Source organism: Lactuca serriola, chromosome 4 (assembly GCF_051521515.1).
Source record: "Lactuca serriola cultivar US96UC23 chromosome 4, Lser_US96UC23_V15, whole genome shotgun sequence".
Classification (NCBI taxonomy): domain Eukaryota; kingdom Viridiplantae; phylum Streptophyta; class Magnoliopsida; order Asterales; family Asteraceae; genus Lactuca; species Lactuca serriola.
The window spans coordinates 246,859,034-246,878,329 of record NC_136411.1 but is presented as its reverse complement, the minus strand read 5'-3'; positions in this window follow the sequence as shown (position 1 = coordinate 246,878,329).

Genomic DNA, 19,296 nt, shown 5'->3' with positions numbered 1-19,296 from the left:
GTAACTCCTAAACAACTCTCTATTCTAATGAGAGATCATAAATCGAAAAGTGCATACATCTAGATCTCCTTAACCTAAAACTGTGGTACGTGGCGAGCCAAACCGATAAAACAATGTTGCATACTCATCGGGAGTATGCAAGATCCTTAAACAAGGCTTAACGGGGCTTACGGACCCTGCATTGCAAAGCCGAACACTCAAAACGGTCACCAATGAAACCTCTCTCAATCGTTTTCACTCTATCTCTTCTTATCGAAAATCTCTCCCAAATCTCTCCAAGTATGTCAAATCTCTTCCAAATCTCTCTAAGTATGTGAAATCTCTCCCACATATCTCTTTGTATGAGAAATCTCTCCAAGTATGTCAAATCTCTCCCAAATCTCTCTAAGTATGTGAAATCTCTCCCAAATATCTCTCTGTATGTGAAATCTCTCCAAGTATGTCAAATCTCTCCCAAATCTCTCCAAGTATGTCAAATCTCTCCCAAATCTCTCTAAGTATGTGAAATCTCTCCCAAATATCTCTCTGAATGCGAAATCTCTCCAAGTATGTCAAATCTCTCCCAAATATCTCTAAGAATATGAAATCTCTCCTAAATATCTCTTTGTATGTGAAATCTCTCCAAGAATGTCAAATCTCTCCCAAATCTCTCTGAGTATGTGGAATCTCTCTCAAATCTCTCTCGAAATCTCTCCCAACTTTCTATAATCACTCGGGGCATCCCGACCCTCGACTTTGGCAAAAACAGCCCAAAAACGGAAGTCTACGCGAAAAACGGACCTTAGGAACCGAAACCCCTCTTAGGAACCGAAACCCCTCTTAGGAACCGAACCCTCCTGATGAAGAAGGCTGTTGATCCGAACCGAAGGTACTGTTCACTAACCGAACCGAAGGTACTGTTCACTACTGTTCACTACAGTCCGTTCGGTTATGCCATTCTTGCCTCTTAACTCCGAACCGAAGCTTCCCTGCTGACCCTTCGGACCGAGCCTTCGGACCGGACCCTCGCCCTTCGCCTCTCGCTTCTGGCTCGCGCATTTCGTTTCCGACTCAGCATCAGCATGGACCGAGCCTCGGCCTAGGGACCGAACCTCGGCCTAGGACCGAGAGGTCTCGCTGGGAGCTCAATTTCTCCCAGTTTTTGCATAGTTTTACGTTTAAGGCCCATTTTTAATTATTTTAACGCGGGGTTTTCACCCAAAATCATATTTTAACATAATAAACCCTAAATATTCACAATTTAATCATATTTTCATAAAAATCTTTATTTAAATAATAAAAGCAAGTGGGTAAAGTACAAAGAGGTGGAGTGTTGACTTTGCTTTACTTTATGACACAAGCAACCACTCCCACACCCACTCTATGACCAGCCACACCTCCCCACCTTACCTAGGTCACATCAATGTACTTTCCACTCAATCATCACTCTTTCCCACGTTTTTGAGAGCTGAATATTCACCCTTTCTCCTCATTTCTCTCATTTCCTCTCTTTTCACCAAAAAGAGCAAACTCTTTTCTCTCTCATTCTCCCTCTCTAGAACTCGAGATTTGAGGGCTGATATTGGGATTTTCCTCCACATTTGGTAAGAATAATCCATTCTTTTTATGATTATCTCAATTAATTCCACTCAAATCATGGATATCTTACACAAACTCTCTCATAATTGTGTTAGATCTTCGAATCTTCAAGTGATTCTTCAAGTGTTCTTGGGTTGAACACTTCTCTTCTTCAACACTTACCTACTGAAATCACTTAAGGTGAGTTCATACCCCTACATTTTCATGTTTTCTCAAGTTTTTAGGGGGGGAATACAAGTTAAAACACTAAGAACATAACTACATTTTTCTAACAGCTTTCATCAGAAAAGTTCAACTCCATTCATGGACTGTTTTGGACATCTTAAACATTTTTGTTTTCAAAACTGTTTTAGGTGCATGTAGTTCCACTTCTTAGCTTTAAAATGACTACTTGCACATCTCCATACGATTTTTCTACAATGTATGGTGATTTTTACAAAACTACCTATCATTTCAAACATCAATCCGGACCAGTCTGTGATTATGGACTTTTTCACATAAGTAAGAAGCCATTAAAAATTATAATAAAAATTATGAACAAACTAGACTCATTTTCCAAACTCTCAGAAGTTACAGAACTTGATTTGGACATTTTATGATTTTTCTACAATTTTTCCAATAACAGTTACAGAAAATGTTATTAACAGAAAAAAACTATAAATTTCATTTCACCTTGTAACATGTTGAGCAAGGTATACATCATTATGTGATTATGTGTAGTTGCAATATATGACAATTTTGTATTCTTATATAGACATACATCAGAAAACAAATGGATTTACACCTCCACAAGTATGGTAAATATATAAATGATATTACGAGGCTATATCCATTAAAATATAAACATTGGTAAATTATGACAAGTAAGGCCTATGCTCACTACCCACACAAATAATTGATAAACTACAATAGGTATAGTTTAGGGTTATTTATATAACAAACACATTATTAAAGGATTTACACATACAAAAGAGTTATTGCCACTATGGACAATTATGATAAACTATAATAAGTATAGTTAAGCCATTATACCCCCACAAACGAACGCGCTAGTTATAATCGGTATAGTTATGGGAAATATATATTACAAACAAAGTGATAAACTATAATAGGTATAGTTTACGTTTCATCTACCCTAGGAACTTAATTACAAGAAAGGAATTCACCATCACCACCACTTTTGATAAGCTATAATATGCATAGTTCAGGTTCACTAATCACTAATACTCTCCGGTGAACTATGATATGTATAGGTTATATTCACCATCACCATCACTTTTGATAAGCTATAATATGCATAGTTCAGGTTCACTAATCACTAATACTCTCCGGTGAACTATGATATGTATAGGTTATATTCACATTAAATTTTCGCATTGTTAGTTTTCAGCTATAATTTCTAAGTGTATATGATAGAGTTATATAGAATCTAGTCGTGATTAGCTTAGAATTGGTGGGCCCGCCTCATCTCCTGTTCCTTGTTTGGTTGTGGACCTAGGGCGGACCCATTATATTCGACGTTTTATCTAACCTAAATCTTATATAACTTATATACGCTGGACGATTATAGGGGAAATCTACGGATCAATCTAGGATTCATCAACACATCATATAGGAATATTCTGTTTACACTTAAGTAAGAAAATATTGGATTTTCTGGAGATCAAACTCTATCGATTTTAAAAGGAAAACGGTTTCTACTCCAAACAAAACTCTTATGAACTCACCAACTTAATTGTTGACACTCATTCAAAACTACTTGTATTCTCAGGAAATCAGTGAAACAGGAAAACTTCAGCGCTTTGAGGATGGGACGTTAAACCGTCAACAATTTATTTTTGTCATCATAATGTAATTGATTTTGAAACATGTAAACATATACTTTGGTGTAACTTTTTCAATTATATTTATGATGGTTGTATTTACTTTGAGCACTATTATACACGTTGTTGTGATACTGTACATGAAGTCCTCCACCCCTGGACGTTTCCGCCATCCTTGGTTTGGGGGTGTGACAACAATAGAAGCATTCAGCCTCATTAGGGTTAGTAGAAGGAGTGACAAAACCTTTCTTGGTTTTGCTTGAAGAGGAGCCTTCAAGGTTCTTACCCTTGGTAACCTTAGAAGGGTTCTTTATCTTCTTCTCTTTGCCATGCCCGATTGCCAAGACATTGGCCGCAGTTGGAGTAGGAGTAGGAGTAGTAACAACCGACTTACCCTTTAGACCACTTTCCGCGGTCTTCAAGAGTCCCTGAAGTTTGCTGAGGGTGACTTCTTCCTTGTTCATGTGATATGTCATGCGGAATTAATCATAACACGATGGTAAGGAGTGCAAAATGATGTCTATTTCTAACTCCTCAGAGAAGTTCACATTCAACTTCAGTAAACGGTCCACATACCTTTGCATTTTCTGCATGTGGCCCATGAGGGGTTCGCCATCCTTCATTCGGGTTGTTATCATGGAGGTGATTATTTCATATCGCTCTTGACGAGCACTTTGATGGTAACGGTTCATCAAGTCCTGGTGCATCTCAAAGAGATAATAGTCCTCATAGGACTTTTGGAGCTCGACTGTCATGGTGGCCATCATGATGCATGCCACTTTTGAAGCATCTCTTTCATGTACCTCATATTCAGCAAGCTCTTCAGGAGTAGCAGTTCGCTCGGGTACCTTTAGCTCCTTGTCGAGAACATATTCTTTGTTCTCATACCGAGTGACCATCCTGACGTTTCTGATCCAATCAGTATAATTGGATCCATCAAAGATGACTCTCCCACAAAGATTCATGAGAGAGAAGGAGCTAGTAGGGTTAGAGCCAGAAGCATTGTTATTGGAAGACATCTGAAAAGAAGAGGGAATAGATTAGATTAGATTTAGGGATAGTCCTTAATAAAACACCCAAATGTAGTATTAAGGCTAGGACCCAACACAATATTTTATAACATAGAAGAGGGATGCCGTAATCTAAGCTATAAGATATTTGAAGGTAGGTGAATGACGATTCACCAATTTCCACCAGAAAAACGAAATTTTTAATTAAGTTTTAATTGGTTTAGAAACTCCTAGATTCTTTGAGATTCATTGAACTTTCTTCAATGACATGTTTCAATCTCGAGTGTGCCCTTCAAGTTTTGTGACTGGGATGCCGAGGATCACAAAACAAGGTGTGAAGTAACCATGCAAATTACTTGGTACCCTTAATGTATTACCCCTCAATCGATGTGTCGGTTAAACACACACGGTCCATCGATACTATGATAAACATTAAGTCACCCTTTACCTACCTTGTTAAGTTCAAGTTAGTGTGCCGGTTAACCACACACACTCCACTAACAACTTAAACAAAGTGTAAAGTGTAATTTCATGGATTAGCACCTTATTCACATTTTCCTAAAATAACTAAGATTGGGAATTCAATAAAGTTTAGTTACTTTAGGATTATCATTATACTTTTAATGAGAATTTATAAGTCCTTGTCCTACCCATTCGGCTAACGACCCTCCACCGATCAAGGAAGCGGTGGGTGAGAGTGGACACCCATTAAGTTGCCATTTTATAGGCAACAACCTTATACCCCCCTTATAGACCGGCTTCATGAATGTGGCGTATTAGCGGTAAGACGAATTTGATCTTATACATGTATATATTATTAACTTATAATATTATAAAGTATAAGGGTTGAATTTTAACTTTTAAAATTCTAAGGGTTGGAACTAAAGTTTTAATCATGACTTTACTTGTTCCAAAACTTGTGGGCAAGTTTTGTATATTTTCAAAACTTTTCATTTCTTATAACTTATGAAGTTAATTGAGTATTAAAATGAATACTTTTCATTTTTCTAACTATTGAGTTCTTTTAATTGTTTTAATTCAAGTGTGACTCTTGGTTTTCCATAACTTGAGGACAAGTTATGAACTCCGTTAAAACACATTATGATCAAGAATTAAACTACCAAGTAGGTTACAAACAATTCCTATGATCATATAATCTTCATAAGTTCAAGAACATGAATATGAACATTTCAAGAATCATAAATTAGTCATAAAACTTGTAATTTTTGATTATAGCCATTGAAAGTGGATGAGCATAAACATTAAACCATCTAAAACAAGTTTATAACACCAAAATAGTTTAGGGTAATGTTTCTAGTCCATTTCCATCAGGAAAAGTCAAAAATACGTATTCTGAGGCTCCTACTCGTCGAGTGCACGAACCTACTCAGCGAGTAGGATGAATATACACATGAACTCGACGATTCCCCCCTGGACTCGGCGAGTTCAACAGGCAGACAGCAAAATTTCGACTTTTTTTTTCCAATAATTTTGCATCAAGTATCAAACAAATAAGCCTAGGCTCTGAGACCACTGATGGGTTTTGAGCATTCTAACACTCCTATGGTGTACATGCAACCCTAGAAACCTTGGATATATGTTTGACTAAGATACATGCAAATAATTATTTTTGTAATGTTCTTATCCTATCTAGCATGGCATGGGGAACTTGAATCAAATAAAGCTAGTAGAATTACTTACCTTGTAGTTGTAGTTGATTGCTTGGAGTTTTAGAGGCTAGCACCAATAGTGTAGATGCCTCAAATGGAAATCACAAATCACCACAAACTTTGGAACCTTGAGAGAATAGTCACAACTATCTTGAAATCGGCCCTCTTACTTTACTCACCAAAACTAGTGTGATTTCAAGAACCAAAGCCTCCTTTATATAGTGTGGTGGATTAGGGTTACATCCATGTAAACCCTAATACCCATGTCTCTTCATTTCCATGAGATCCATGGGTTAAGCTCCAAGGAGTATGCGTGGACTTTCCATGCAAGCCTAGCCCATTCCAATAAGCATTAGCCCACACTATATAAATATAAGAGCCCATATTTAAATAGTAATACTTTTGATCTCTAAATTAATCCTAGATTAATTATAGATCAATACTAATTAAATAATATGATCTTATATTAATATATTAGAACTTATAATATATTAACAAATCATAACTTATACTATTCTCAAAAGATTATTCATAAATTGTTCGGGTGAAGTGCAACCCAAATGGACCATGCCGGGTCGGGTCAAGTACATACCAAATATAGTTATGGACTTAGAAACTATATCCAACAACATGCACACATAAAACACTCTACAGAACCAACACCATTGCCCTATCATCATACAGGGATGGAATACCCTCTGCTACTATTCAACATATATAACCCGCAGGTAACCTCCTACCAGCGTACATAAGAAAAGACCAACTACCAGTCTATAAATAATCACTACCCAACTAACAGGGACTTGATCCAACAAAACAAGCCGTCATACAACTATCCATTTCTCTAGGATACTAAGCTAACAAATCAGATCCTCATAACACTATCCTGTCTACCAGGATACTAGCAAGCATATCATCACATAACATAACAGGCTCTAACAACAATTCAAAGGGCCGGCCTTGGTGCGTTAGACCCTTGAGTACAGTGAGGAGAACTCTCCTTGCAACTGTCGGAATCCTGCAACTCTCTGACTGCTGACTCGCCGGGAATCCCAACTATCATAAGAAAACCATCACATAAGAAACCATCACAACTTTCTTAACCAAGGGCCCACAACACTCATTAAGCCCATCATCCTCTTATTGGGCCAAGATCCAAAGTCAAATTCTCATGCAAAGCCCAATATTGGCCCAATTTACTAAATTGGGCCTACCTCACCAAATGGACCTAGATCCAAGGTCCATAATAATTATTGGGTTTAAATTACTCCATCCAAAATTCGCAGTCACAGCCCAAGCCCCACTAGCCCAATAACAACCCAATCACTTAAGGCAAAAAATCAAAACCCAACAGAGGGAGTATGCGAGGTGTACCCCTCTTGGTACGCTGCGAGTACATCGACGCTCGCGGATTGGAGTCGGGACCCAGACCCACTACGCTGTGCGTACATCTATTTACGCGGGGCGTAATCTCGCTGAACTAAAATCCCATGTAAGTTCTTAATGGCTTAAGCTCTTAAGTCCAAACTTTAGATCCATAGACCAAATATGCCTAGGATTTATAAAGTCTGAAACTCTATTAGTTGGGACTCCCGTAAAGCTCTTAACTCAAGGTATTAATCCATTAAGACCTACCTATCTCACACATGAGACAACCAAAGCCATTAGGACCTCATTTTTCTCACTCAAGACCTCTCCTAAGGTCTGAAAGGACGTCTAATCTCAACCAACTCGCATCATGCATCACTTTTGGGTTTTTGGGACAAGAATGGTGTCAAAAACTTCAGAACACATAGATCTACACAATATGATTGTCAAGAAAGAGACTTTATACCTCAAAAGGGCTCTAAAAGATGATGCCTTTCCTGATCTACAAGCTCCAGCCACCCCACTCCTTCTTTGATAACTTCCCCTTTCTTCTTCTAGGCTCTCCTTTGCCGAACCAAGCTCTCCAAGGTCAAATACCCGCAACAATGGAAGAAGAACGGTTACTTAGGGTTTCTAAGGGTAAGTGGGCAGATATGGAGGCTGGGGTTAGAACCATAATGTTCCTTATATAGTGGCTGGCCCTAAAATCAGGGTTTCTGGACACTCGACGTACGCTGGGCGTAATTCCAGTACGCTTGGCGTACGTCGAGGGACCCCGCATTTCATTAACTCGATTACGCTGGGCGTACCCACGCGTGTCCCATGCATGCATTGCCTTACTTTGTCAAGTTTTTCCGTCAAGTGACATAAGTGACAATATCTTCAAAGTGCCATAGCTCCTTTATTCTAAGTCCGTTTCCGACGAACTTTATATCCACGAAAACGTGGCGAGAAGCCCTACACTTCTAGCAACACACCCCGACCCGAAAACTTCTCGAATGGGGCGTTACTATTCTCCGTTACTTAAATATGATTTCGCCCTCGAAGAGACTAGTCCCTAATCCCTAATCCTGAAAAGCACATTCACGCCCCTAAAGCATGACGATCACCAAGGGAGACTAGTCCCGTTGGAACTCCCTCTCGAAGAGATACCCACTCCTTCTCATGCAGACGTAATACTTACCTCTCCGGAAGCCCTGAACCCAGAAGGTTAAATTGGATCCGTCTCCCAGACGGGCCGTCCAAACTAACCATCCTCTGACCTCTTCCCATTACTATGAAAAGGAACTACTCAATCGTGGGAACTCGAATTCCCAACTTGAAAACAAGACCACGAGTCCTACCCTGCTGTCGACCACACTTGGTCTCTCTCTTAACCCATCCGACCGAAGATACATCGATACTCATACAAAACTAGCGCTCACGCTTGGCCCAATCAGCCTCGGGCTGGAATACCAGATATGCCTACGAAGGGTCCACTCATCCCCATGATGGAATACCCTTGCATCCCTACACATGTTTTGTCCAATCAACCCACGGGATAGAATACCAAACACATCAGGTCCAATCATCATAGGGTCCGGTCATCCTGATGATGGAACACCCCAGATTGGAATACCTCCATATTCATAACTCAACCTATAACCGTACTTGGAACCAAGGAACATGTCCTTGCATCACCCTCGAACCCTTCGGTTTGCCACATCTAAGGGTAACCTCACCCATACCTGCTTATCACGATCTCCAGGTCCTTGACCTCCGAATGCAATATCTTACACAATTCTCGTCACCGGTCCAGACTACTCCCGAGTCTGTTAACCTACTATCCTACTTTCCTCTGTCCAAATCTCCAATTTGGAGCCACTATCCCTCTCCTCTTCCCAGGAGACTGAAAACATGCCCATGCATCAGCCAACATTGCCACCACGACAGATCCTCTCTATACATTACCCCTTAGCGGTGCTCACCGTTATCCCATATCATGCATACATACACAACGACTCACACATAACCTTCCGCATTTCCTCGACACATGCTAACCCTTACAATAATTGAACCGCCTCATAGCATCATCCCAATAACCGACGTTCAAGCCGCTCCCGACAACCTTCTACAACCAGCGGCTTATCCGAGAATTTCCAATTCTCCCCCACTTAGGGCACTAAACACCATCCGCCGCGGCGAAGCTAACACGCATGCTCAATCGAACCCATTGATACACCGAATTTTGAGGAAACTGAGTTCCACACTGGATGATAACCCTCTAAGAACCCTCAATGCTCGCTCACCTCTAATAGATACAACACTAAACATCTCATGAAAGAAACAACAACTCATAATCACAGCACAAAAAGGATAAAGCAGAAAAACATACCGACTGACACCTTTGGCTCAGATTTGATCTCCTCGGTCACAAGCTAATAAGCACGCCCTGGAGCCTTCGGAGGCTCTACTCGACCCTGACCTCTGTCAGTAAGTCTCTAAGTGACTGCCGCTGGGGCCTGCACTGACCTGGAAGCCAGTAGAGGACACTAGGCCTTCATATGGCCCACCTGATCATAATGATAACAGAGTTGGACCCCTGTCGCTGGAGTCGACTGCCTGTAATCCCTGGCTATATGGCCCACCTTGCCACACTTGTGGCACCCCGGAGAAGAACGACAACTGCCCTCGTGCACCTTACCGCACTTCCCGCAAGTGCGACTCCTCTGACCTACTTGTCGATAATCAGTGGATCTGATCCGCTTTGGTGCAGGCTGTGACTGCACCGGGGCCTGCCTTTGCTCTCTCAACTGGAGCTCAATCTCTAACTCGCGCCGCCTAGCAGCTTCTTGCAACTCCAACAAGGTACTACACCTCTGCGTGGATACAAACTGCGTGATGTCTTTCTTGAGTGTACTCAGATATCGAGACATCTGTTCCTGCTCTGAAGCAAACTACGGGAAAAACATCTCCCTCTCAATGAACATCCTTGTGATCTCCGTCATTGACTCTGAACCCTGCTTCAGTTCCAGGAACTCCTGAGCCAACCTCTCTCTCTCAACCTGCGAAACATAACGAGTATTGAACTTTTCCCAGAACTGATCCCACGAAACCGCAACCCACTGCACTTCAGAATAAGATCCCGTGGTCAACCTCCACCAATCCTTCGCCCCGAGCCTTAGAAGGTTCAAAGCACACCTTACCCTCTGATCCGCAGGTCTTGAACACGTGAAAAAGCAACCCTCCATGTTTAACAACCTCCTCATAGCAATGATCGGATCCTGAACTCCATCAAAAGTGGGGGGCTTCGTATTATTGAAATGCCGATACTGAAAACTCCGACTGGCTCCTCCCCATATTGCCGCCACAGCCGTTGTCTCTGTAAGAGCTGCGTAGAGCTTATCAAAATACTCAACCATGGCGGTCTTGATTGACCCAAACAGTTCCGACAACTCAGCTCGGAACATAGCAGCAACCTCCTCATGTAGGATACCACGAATCCTAGCATCCAAGTCAGCCGTACTCACTTGGCCAATGACTTTGGGTGATACGAGTCCATCCCGGCCACCCTGACCTGATCCCGATCCCGAACCGGATCTTTCCTCCAAACGACCAGTAATCCGCCAACAATGGAAGAAGAACGGCTACTTAGGGTTTCTGAGGGTAAGAGGGTAGATATGGAGGCTGGGGTTGGAACCATAATGTTCCTTATATAGTGGCTGGCCCTAAAATTAGGGTTTCTAGACACTGGACGTACGTGGGGCGTACGTCAAGGGACCCCGCGTTTCATTAACTCCATCACGCTGGGTGTAACCCATCCTTACGCTGGGCGTACCTATGTGTGTCCCATGCATGCATTGCATTACGTTGCCAACTTTTTTCATCAAGTGCCATAAGTGACAATATCTTCAAAGTGCCATAGCTCCTTTATCCTATGTCCGTTTCCGACGAACTTTATATCCACGAAAAGGTGGCGAGAAGCCCTACGCTTCTAGCAACACACGCCAACCTAGAACCTTCTTGAATAAAACCCATTGCCCAAAAAGACCGAAACGCCCTTACTCTTTGATCTCGGGGAACCATAAATAACTACTCTTAGAACGGGGCGTTACAGTCTCTTTGTTTGGCAGGAAGTGGGAGGATTTGGTTAATCGATTGACAATTATGCATATGGTATCATAACCACTCGGAGATTTGGGTAATTTAGTAATAAAATACTTTGTAGTCCTTTCCCACTTCCACTCAGGTATTTCTGGCTGCTGAAGTAGACCTGAGGGCTTCTGATATTCAACCTTCACCTTGGCGCAAGTTAGGCACTTGCCCACGAAGGTAGCGATGTCTGCTTTGATATTTGGCCACCAATATAATATTTTTAGATCCAGATACATCTTATCTGAACCTGGGTCAACGGAGTATCGAGTCTTATGAGCTTCGCTCAAGACAACCTCTCTGTAACCACCGAACTTTGTGGTCCATATCCGGTTCATGAAATAATAGACTCCGTCTCCCTTGATCTCTAAGTTCTTTTCCATTCCCCTCAAGGCTTCATCCGGCCTATTCTCTGGTTTCAAGGCTTCCAGCTGAGCCTCTCTTATTTAAGCAGATAAATGGGAATGTATGATCATTGTCAGTGCCTTCACTCTACAACATGAGTACTCTTTCCGGCTGAGGGCGTCAGCTACCACATTAGCCTTGCCTGGATGATAGTGTATCTCACACTCATAATCATTGAGTAGCTCCACTCATCGCTATTGTATCATGTTCAACTCTTTCTGATCGAAAATGTGTTGCAGACTCTTATGGTCAATGAACATAATGCACTTGGTTCCATAGAGATAATGTCTACATATCTGTAATGCGAAGACCACTGCTCCTAACTCCAGGTCGTGTGTTATATAATTGACTTCGTGTGCTTTCAGCTATCTTGAGGCATAAAAATGACTTTTACTCGTTGCATGAGCACATAGCCTAAGCCCTGCTTTGATGCATCGCAATTGACAATGAAGTCTCCCGTCTCTTCAGGCAGAGACAAGATAGGTGTGCTTCATAAAGCCTGCTTCAATGTTTGAAATGCAATGTCTTGTTTTTCTCCCCAACTAAAGGATACACCTTTCTGAGTCAGGGTGGTCAGAGGCTTAGCGATTCTGGAGAAATTCTAGATAAACCTGCGATAATAGCCAGCAAGGCCCAAGAATTGACGGATTTCTGTGGGCTTCTTTGGTGCCAACCAATTCTCTATCACTTTGATCTTGAAAGGGTCCACATGTATGCCTTCCTCACTAACCATGTAACTGAGGAAAGTTACCTTTCGAATCCAGAATTCGCACATAGAGAATTTCACATACAGATTCTTCGCCCTTAGAGTTTCTAGCACTAGCCTCAAGTGTTGTCTATGATTTTCCTCGCTTCTGGAATAGACAAGTATATCATTAATGAAAACTATAATGAACTTGTCTAGGAAAGGGTGGCACACCCGAGTCATAAGATCCGTGAATACCACCGGTGCATTGGCTAGAACAAAGGGCATTACCACAAACACGTAGTGACCATATCGAGTCGAAAATACTATCTTAAGGAAATCACCCTTATGGACTCGTAACAGATGGTACCCTGATCTCAGGTATATGTTTATGAAATATTCGACTTCTTGGAGTTGATCGAAGAGGTCGTCAATTCGGTGAAGAGGATAATGATTTATGATGGTAAGCTTGTTCAGTTCGCGATAATCAATAAACATTCGAAAAGATCCATGCTTATCTTTCACAAATAAGACCGAGGCTCCCCAGGGTGACGAACTCAGTCTGATGAATCCCTTGCTGAGTTGCTCATTGAGTTGGCTGGATAATTCTTGCATTTCTGCTGGCGCTAGACGGTATGGGGATTTAGCTACAGGGGTAGCTCAGGGGATTGTGTCGATTCGGAACTTGACTTGGCGCTCGGAAGGGATTTCGGGAAGCTCTTCGAGAAAGACATCAAGAAAGTTGCAGACTTCGGGGATGCTCTTGAGGTCTTTAACTTCTTGTTTTCCATTAACGACATGGGATAGGAATGCATGGCACTCCTTTCGCAGATATTTTTGGGCTTTGATGCATGAAGTTATATGGAGGTTTGAGCTGGGTTTATCACCATAAATAATGAGGACTTCACCAGAGGGAAGATCGAGGCGAATAGATTTTCATAAAAAAGGATATTAGCACGATAGGGCTCAACCAATCCATGCCAATGATGACGTCGAAGCTTTTTATGGAAACTGGCATAAGGTCGATTGGAATGGAATATGTCGTTAGCGCTCTTTTTCTTTTCGTTCTCCGTTTCAACGGTGAATGTTTCGGTTAAGGGCTGGGGTTTATGCTTGAGTAGATGCTTAAATGCATGACTAAAAAAACTTCTCTGCACACCAGAATAGAAAAGAATGCATGCATAAGAGTTGACAAGGAGGAACTTACCCGTAACAACGATGGGATCAACAACTGCTTCCTCCTGGACCATAGCTAGCACTCTCCCTGTGTTGCCAGCTGTTGTCGCCTTCGGACAATTCCTCTTGAAGTTCCCGATCTCTCCACAGCCATAACAGACTTGACCAACACCCGCTCCAAGAGCCTGATTGGTTGGTTGGGTTGGTGTCTTGCAAACTCGAGTTGTGTGCCCCTTCTTGCCACAACTGTTACACAGCACTTCTCGGCATGGCCCGTGATGATGATAATTGCACTTGTCGCACCTAGGAAAGGTACCAACGTATCTACACATAAGTGTTTGAGCTGTAGGGACGGTGGTAGGAATGGTAGCAGCATGAACTACCGCTACTTGCTGTTTCTTGGAGGGCTCCTGCGAAGGCTGGTCCTTACGCTTTTTCTAAAACCTTTTCTTCCCACCACTCACCTTCTATGGTTCGGGAACGGCTGCCACTGCATTAAGATTAAACTTGTAATCTATGAGAGTTTGTTCTAAACACTTGGCGCTGTCGAATGTGAGAGGTTTAGCAGCCAAAACATTTCCTTGAGTTGGGGATGTCAATCCCCAAATGTACCTCTCTATCTTTTCGATTTATGGGGTGACCATTCCTGGACACAGAAGACCCAGAACTCAACAAGCATAAGTTCAACAAGCATAGGTGGCAATGTCGGAAGCCTTCATCTTCAGCTTCCAAAGCTTGTGCTCCATCTTCTGCATTTCACCTCTTGGACAATACTCAACAAGCATAAGTTCCTTTAAACTCTCCCAACACATGGCATTGGCTACAGGAAGAGTTAGGGATTTGACTCGGCTATTCCACCAAGTCATGGCTTTATCGGTGAAGGTGCAGGTAGCAAACTTCACCTTGGTGGACTCAGAACAAGCACAAATCTCGAAAATTGATTCGATCTTCTCGAACCACCAGGTCAGGGCAATGACTCCTCCATTACGGTGCAAGGATTTAGGCTTCGCATTCTTGAAATCTTTGTAGGAAAATCCCTCTGGTGTCCCTGACCACCCTCAAAATTAAATGTATGGGTACCACTTCCCGACCCGCTAGAGCCGCCATAATTTATTTGCGACATTGCGGCAGCCACAACAGCCGTGACTGCTGCTTGGGACATGGCCGGGTCGAACTAAGGAGGTGGTGGCATCGGATCCGTCGGGGATTGTTGTTCTTTCTGTTGAGTGTTTTCTTGGGGGGCATCTTGTTCTAAAAATAATCAATAAGAAGAAGATGGTAAGTCTCTTAGAATCAGGTGAAATGAAATAGGGCATATCCCGACCTGATAGATAAAGTGTTCTACTAAGCGATAAACAAAGAAAGGTTACCAATGGAAGTAAACTATCGCTAGGGATAAATAAGTAGCAACATTTGGAATGAATCTCTACACTGTATTTGGCTATAGCTAAAATACTCCTATAGTATTTTAAGTTTTATGCTCTGTTCTATCGATATCTTGATCTATATAGCTTGGTAAGTTTTAGGCTTGCTGCAACACCATGGTTACTCCAAGACACATGTTGGTCATGTCTCAAATAAATATAGTTGATCAGGCTATATTGATCCTAGACATGATTACATAACTATCCATGTTTAACCGCAGGGTTCAACATCGAAATACTTTTGTTTGGTTCTAATTATTATACTGTTTTGGGTATGTATGTATACTGGTATACTTCTTGTAAAATACTTATATTTTTAAAAGTATACTTTTAGTTCAGAGCACTGTTGGATTAATGTCTAAGTCCATAACTATAATTGGTAAGACATGACCTGACCCGGCATGGTCCATTTGGGTTGCATGACATCATGCATTTGGATAGACTATAACGAGAGAAATAACACTTATGGTTTGTTAATATATTATAAGTTCTAATATATTAATAAGATTATTTAATTATTCTTGATCAAGAATTAACTAAGTGATCAAAAGAAGACTAATTAAATATATGGGTTGATTGTGGAAATCATCCATACTTGTATGGTGGGCTAATGCTTCATGGATTGCCAAGTGGGGCTAAAATCCATAAGATGATCCATGGTATATTTTGAACCCATGGATCCAAGGAAAAGGAAAGCCATGCAATTAGGGTTTACTCTAATTGTCACTAACTATATAAGCGTCTTATTGTTGACAAAATCGGGACTAGGTTATATGTGAATGGGCTACCCGATTTTTATGAAGTGTGGATTTCTTTCTAATCTATTCCAAGTGTGTTTGGTGTTCTGTGAACCATTTGAGGTGTCACACTTAGAGCAATAGGCACTCAAGCTTCATGAAGACATTCTACATCAAAGAGGTATGTAATTCTAACTTGATATATTCATATAAATCAATGTTATTATGCTAGTTAGGATGAATACCTTGGAAAGTTCATATTTGCATGTATAATAGAGAAAACATAGATCCAAGGTATTTAGGGTTGCATGTACACTTAGGAGTGTTAGAATGCTCAAACCCCAACTGTGGTATCAGAGCCTAGGCTTGTTTTCAATTATACTTGATGCGAATTGCTTAAAAATGCTGAAAAAATCGATTTTCTGGCTTTCTGGGCACTGAACTCGCCGAGTCCACTGATGAACTCGCCGAGTCCATGAAGAAAAGGTACATTCTTTTATTAGTTGAAAGTCTTCCATATCTTGTCCTCAAGTTATGGAACTTGAAGGGTTTTTTAATGAAAACGACTTTGAACACATAAGTTATGGAATTAATTAGTTTTGAATAATTTCAAAAACTTGCCCTCAAGTTTTGGAATTTGAAAAGTTTTCTATTATGAATACTTTAATTCCAAGTTAGCCCTTGGAATTTTAAAAGTTCAAATTCAACCCTTATACTTTATAATATTATAAGTTAATAATATATATATATATATATATATATATATATATATATATACATATATATATATATATATATATATATATATATATATATATATATGTATGTATAAGAGTAAAGTCAATCTTACCGTTAGTAGGCCTCATTCACAAAGCCGGTATATAAGGGGGGGGGGGTATAAGGTTACTGCCTATAAAATGGCAGTTTATTGGATGTCCACTCTCACCCACCGCATCCTTGAACGGTGGAGGGTCGTTAGCCAAACGGGTAGGACAAGGACTAGAATTCTCCCTTCATTAAAAGTATTAATGATAAATGATAAGTAACTAAACTCTTATTAATACCGAATCTTAGTTACTTAGGAAAATGTGAATAAGGTGCTAACCAATGAAATTATACTTTACACTTTGCTTAAGTTGTTAGTGGAGCGTGTGTGGTTAACCGGCACACTAACCTGGATTTAACAAGGTAGGCAAAGGGTAACTTAATGTTTATCATTGTATCAATGGAGCGTGTGTGGTTAACCGGCACATCGATTGAGGGGTAAACACTTAAGGGTACCAAGTATATTTGCATGGTTATTCACACCTTGTTTTGTGATCCTCGGCATCCCAGTCACAAAACCTGATGGGCAGACTCGAGATTGAAACATGCCATTGAAAAGTTCAATGAATCTCAAAAGATCTAGGAGTTTCAAATCCAATTAAAACCTAATAATACATTTCGTTTATCTTGGTGGAAATTGGTGAATCGTCATTCACCTACCTTCAAATAGTTTATAGCTTGGATTACAGCATCCCTCTTCAATGTTATAAAAGTATTGTGTTGGGTCCTAGCCTTAATATTTCATATTGGGTGTTATATTAAGGACTTTAAATCGGTTATCTTGAATATCTCCCAAAAGATGATGTTCCCAAATCTTTTGAAACAAGTTTTTCTAAAATTAAGATGATGTCCCATGGAAATCATACTTCTTTCACCTCCTCCAATTATTCTCCCTAACCCACAAGTTCTTGAAAAGTTTAAGGTCACCCAAGCCTTATTAGCAAGCAAAGGTCTATGTGTGATCACATCTTGGAGATGTAGTCACATATTGACAAGCCGGGAGAGTTGGGTGTCAAAGCCTTGAGAAAGTTGGTGGTTCAATCACTTTCTAAGTCACATAGTGAGTCCCTTTGGAACTCCTATGAAACAGACTATGACAAGACCCTTAATAGTCGTATCTATTTGCTAAGATCAACTTTCCAAAACTTTATGTACATTGACAATGATGACACTGGAAATCTAGAAAAAGCATTATCTTCCCAATGGAAAGGGATCGGCCATAGTCAACTCGGTTGACCAAATGGTAAAGAGAAAAGCTAAGTCTGTGATAGTCCCATTATCAAGGGTCCATAGGTATCTATTCCCAAAGAAAGGGCATTGGTTGCGAAGCTGCCAAATTTACCTAAGGATGTATAAAGTCAATAAGTATGACTCTACTACAGGTAAAGAACACTATCTAACTTTGCTAAGTTTCTATTATGAGATTCTTAATACATGATGTGACAAGGTCACATGTTGATGTTTTGAGAATCAAAGAAAAAAACATAAAGAAAGATTATTCTGAATCTGATCGCGTAGATGGATTTCTATCGTATAGTTTGAAGGTCAGATTCTTGAGCTACTTCTTAGGGGTTATGATATATTGCTTAGGAATAGATAACAACAAAGTTTCATGTGCTTTTGCATTGTAAGGATTGTTTTTTTCCAAAGTTTTTAAAATAAAAGGAAAATTTTTGATTTTATTTATTTTAAAAATATCCTTACAATGGCATTTGTGAAAATTTTTGTTGCTTATAAGATTCCATTAAGAGCAAGAGTGGAAATATGAATTTGATTCATTCATTTGTGGTAGTGTCTAAATTTACCAATCAAGGAAAGTTTCTCATCAACCAAATTTCAATTGGATCGAAACTTGGAATCATGCAAGTTGTATAGCATGATGGATGAAAACTTTTGAGCATTGGAAAATTTAAGACTAACTACTTGATCACATGGATGTGTGAGTCAAGTAAAGGACTAAGGGATCGAGTACAAATTCTTGTGCACTGGTGAAGTGCACCACAAAAGATCGATAAGACTATTCGTCATAATTTACTAAAGCTTAGTAAATATGGTTATACTTGCAAGCATAAGTGTAATTCTGAGACATTGGAAAAGATTCCAATGTATGACAGAGCGAATAAGAAGAATCGACTAAGTGCATTCTGATAGCTAAGAAGAGGAGCTATGAATTGTTGAAATGGTTAAATCAAGAAGATGAGTAAAATTTAATTCCAAAACAATTCTTAGAGTTATACTCTAAGATTGTAACTTGAGTGACATGTCTTAAAGAAGGTTTAAAACACTTTTCAAATGTAAGAGTAAAAGTTTTCTACTCTTGTAAATTTGAAATTGGTAAGCTGTGACGTTTTGGATAAAACAAAGACGAACTAAGGCCAATTGTGTGAAGTGTTTTTCTTGATTAGAATCCACACTATCTCTTGAATATCTGACAAGAAAGTCTTATATGTCATGAGGACAAAGG